We start from the raw sequence: 4,482 nt of genomic DNA on the forward strand, positions 1-4,482 counted from the left end.
TTATAAAACGAAGTGTATAAAGTAGAAAATCATTTATTATGATAGTACAAAGTGTAAACTTTACCATAATGACAAATAAGTAAGACAATATCGCTGCTGTGGTTAAAATTATTTTATATATGACGTATTCTATAGGTTCTACCATAAAGTGTGGTTACTTTCTGACAAGCCTAATAGCTTTGGGAAAGTTTAAACAATTATATACTTTTATAAATGTAAATTCCAAAATTAAACTTTTTTTTTTTTTATCTGATGTGCCTCTATTCTAGAAAAGTAGTGATATAACTTATAAATAGATGGGAATATGTCAATCAAGATGAACACACCAGCAATGGAAATGGATGGTCGCTATCGGCGATGTGGAACAGAAGTGATTCTTGACTAAAACAATTTTAACCGTTCCTCATCGCTATAAATTTAGAAATAGAAACGAGAAGTAAATGATGCTATTTGCAGTTTTAATGATAGAACAAAAGGGAATGATTATTTTTAATTCGTTCGATGTGAACTCCGAAGAGATAAACAAACCATACAACAATAAACCAACTCGAACTATACAACTTCTTAAAATTTCAGAAAGATGATTAAGCCTGTTAATAAATCTATGAAAAAAATTAAGTATGGTTTGTGAATTCAATGCATAAGACCTAGTTAAACATGCACCATTCACCTAAATAAATCAAATATAAATATAAAGAAAAAAATCAAGAATGCATTTAGCTTAGAAAAAATCTCAAACATTTGTAAAATCGTTAGATTAATCCAATTACCAACACAACAACTGTCATTTTGTGGATTAGCATAAAAGAGCGACAAAATAAGAGCGCCATACCCGTCAAGAGGTTGTCACAGTATTACTTAATCATAACCCAGTAAAGTCAAACATAAGTTCGAGTGAAGTCTCCAATCCTAGATTGTACCAAGTGTGGCATACTAAATCATTGCGACAGATTATGCAGAACAAAAGTAATTCCAAGAAGCAAAGCCTCGGGAGAGGAACAGCAATTATTTGCAAGTAAAGTACGATTTTGTGCGAAAAGTGACATTTGATCCTTGTCCGCTCATAATACACATGTCTTGTTGTAAAAATGCGAAATTAGATACTGGAAGCAATTTTATATAGATTAATTAAATTCTAATACACATTAGAAAATGGTTAAAAATGGTTTTAACGATCTTAGATTAAGGTAATTAATTATATTCCAAATTTGGGAATTAGTACGGAACCCTGTAAAGCACCGGATATTTAATTTAGTATTATATGATATTGACGGGTATATTCCAATATTTGGTTTGGTTCATCCTGCCCTCAAAACTTAAAGGGAAATAAAATTGAAGAGCATAACATTCAGTTTCGATTGAGTACTATAACAAATAGTATTAATTCCATTGTAAACAGTTGTTAATAAAATTATAAAATATACATTTAAATGTTGCCTTGGAGGATCAAAATAAATCCAAACAAACCCATTTATCCTTCGTCGTAAACCTACTTACTGCCCTACAGTATCCTTTAATAATGTTGCTCATACGCTTGGAAAACAGATCCGCTGCCTTGGACTATATCTGGACAAATGACTAACCTGGAATTTTCACACATAACCGAAAAGACAGGAAACAAAAGACTGATTTACATGACAATTGTAAGGCCTATTTGAACTTAAGGAGTTGAGCTTTAGGGCTCAACTAAACCTTCAAATTCCTCTCATATAGAATCCTTACAATCCTTCGTAATATCCTCGATGCCCTTTACTTTGTCAAGAATAAAATCACCCATTAAGATCATAATGTTCCATATGTAACTGATCTAGACAGAACCAGATACCTATCCCTCCATTATAAACTCCCTAACCATCAAAACCCTCTAGTTTCTAATCTTGATTCTTCTATTCCTGACAATCCTCAGTGGCGCCTGAAAAGAAGATGTTTAGTCTAGTGAAGAAATATGTTTCGAGTGCTACCAATAGGTAGTTCCTCTACATACATATCATTCCATTTTGATCTAATATGAAATTTACTTAATGTGTTTTTATGTAAATAGTTGTAAATTGCAATAAATAAATACAAAAAAGAATTTGCCTAAAGTGAGTCATATGAATCCACACTTATCGCGAAAACATATTTATGGTTATCCTAATACAGTTACATAGCAGCTAATTAGCTTGGTGAAGTAAAGGATCAGAAATTTTTAGGCCTTCCTTTCGAATTTTTCCTCTATATATAACAATACATTATAAACATTAAATTACACCTCGGATTAATACTATTGAGTAACAATTCGGCCAATAGATGTCATGAGGTACTCCATGTTGTTCATTGGGATCCAATAACTGGTCTGTATAAATGTACTTAATATAGAATCAGGTGGTTGCCAATGTGAACGTCATACGCTGATGTAAATACTATATATTTACAGTATATAAACATTATATACTGATGATATGGATCGTTTTCATATACTTTAATATCCAAAATATTCACACAAAATTATGTTTGAAAGATTCGGATATCTCTCAGTAATAAAAAATTGCCAGTGTACAAAATTAATGTTGAATAAGGGAACAGAGACTGAGGGAGATAAAATATAACTTTTAATCCAGCATAAAATAAAGTGAATGCAGACACAGTAGTTTATGGTAAAAAAAATTATAATATGGAGCGATTACAAAGCAATAAAAATAAAATATATAAAAATCCAATAAGCTTCTTTATTCCTATAAATAAAATTTAATAGTAGGCGTATTTATATTAAATACCATTCAATTTGATTTCACAAGTTCATTATAGTTCATTCAATTTGATTGAATATGATGTTCCAAGAAGGTCTAACACAAATTGTTTTTTAGGTCCAATGAATGTAACCCAGCGTGAAACGAAAGGAATGCGGAATTATCTATATGCTTTAATTTAAATTTGAATTTGAATTTATTAGGAGGCTGTTATTACCTTCTCACTCTCTGCTTAACAAATTTTCCACTTTGGATGCAAGTTAAGGCATGTCTGGAGATAGTAGGTTCTGACTTGTGGAATTAGGTATATCATAAAATCAGAGATTTTGTGTAACAAAACTGGTATACATATTGTGATCTGGTAAAATTATCAAATCAATATTAAATGTCGAAGTGAGTTATTACAAATAAATATAAACTAATTACATAGAATATTTAACAAATCATCATAAAATATCTAACATTTCTGGAGCTTAAAACAAAAAAAAAAACTCAGCTAAATTAAAAAAAAAATTGATCTAAGAACGGCACATCCCTGCTAGCTATTTTAATTAGAAAACTTTAAGTAATTCAGGATGATAGAAAAACGAAAAAGAAAAAATAGCTACTTTAAGTTTACGAAATTAATTCCTTACACACAGTGTCTAAAGAAAGAAAATACTTATTAAGAATTATTATGATTATGAATTCATAACAATATTTTATTTTTGAGCTATAGAAACAAATAATTTTAGATTTAAAATATCTGTTGAATAAGGGGATACAGACTGAGGAAGATAAGATATAACTTTTAACCCTGTAAAATACGGATAACTAAATACGGACATAGTAGTTTATGGTCAAATAATTATGGAACATTCAATCAAAGCAATAAATCAATACATTCAAAGCAATAAAAATAAAATATATAAAAATTCATTAATGATGTCAATAAGTTTCTTTATATTTTATTTGTATTGTTTTTTAATAATTTTTGTATATCCATATAATTATATTATCAGCAGATCCGTAGTTAAGACTTTTATATCTATAGAAGGAAAAAAATGTTTTTTTATAAATGTAGTAAAATAAGCACAAACTTTTATTTTTACTAAAATAGTTTACATTACATTTTTGTAAAAGAGGAGTAAATATGAAAAGTAATTTGTCTGATCTAACAAAGAGAATATTCAAGAATAATTTTGTAACGGATTTTAGAAAAAAAAATTGCAAAAACAATTTTGTAAAAATCTAACGTTAAATATACTGAAATGAACTAAGGAATCCAAAGCATCGAATGCTCAAAAAATTGGCGAATAAGTTTTGAAGTATTATTAATGTATAACAAATTAATAATGAGTAAAAAAGTGTCATTTAAAGTGGCACGGTTATTTCTTAAATTTAAATACCTTGAAATAAACAAATAAAAGAATTTGTGTTTTTAAAGTATAATGTAGATTCAAAAATAGTCACAATTTCAGAAAATAAAAATTTTAATAAATATAACACGTTTATGGTTTTTAATATTTAGCAAAGTTAATTTGTTAGTTCCATTTCTATAATAAAAAAAAATCGTATGGCTACAGATATACGACGTCAATATCAAAAATTAATCCTTGTTAACTCAGCGATGCTAAATTATTGTAATTTTTTTGCGAACACAATACATTTTGTAAAATTCTAACGTTAAATTTACTAAAATGAAAAGAGTAAGAAACATGAAAAATGGACGATGGGAGTTCAAAAAGTTGAATACAAAAAAAATTACCTAGAT

The sequence above is a fragment of the Halyomorpha halys genome, unplaced genomic scaffold (assembly GCF_000696795.3).
Source record: "Halyomorpha halys isolate HHAL.00 unplaced genomic scaffold, Hhal_1.1 Scaffold191.1, whole genome shotgun sequence".
Lineage (NCBI taxonomy): Eukaryota > Metazoa > Arthropoda > Insecta > Hemiptera > Pentatomidae > Halyomorpha > Halyomorpha halys.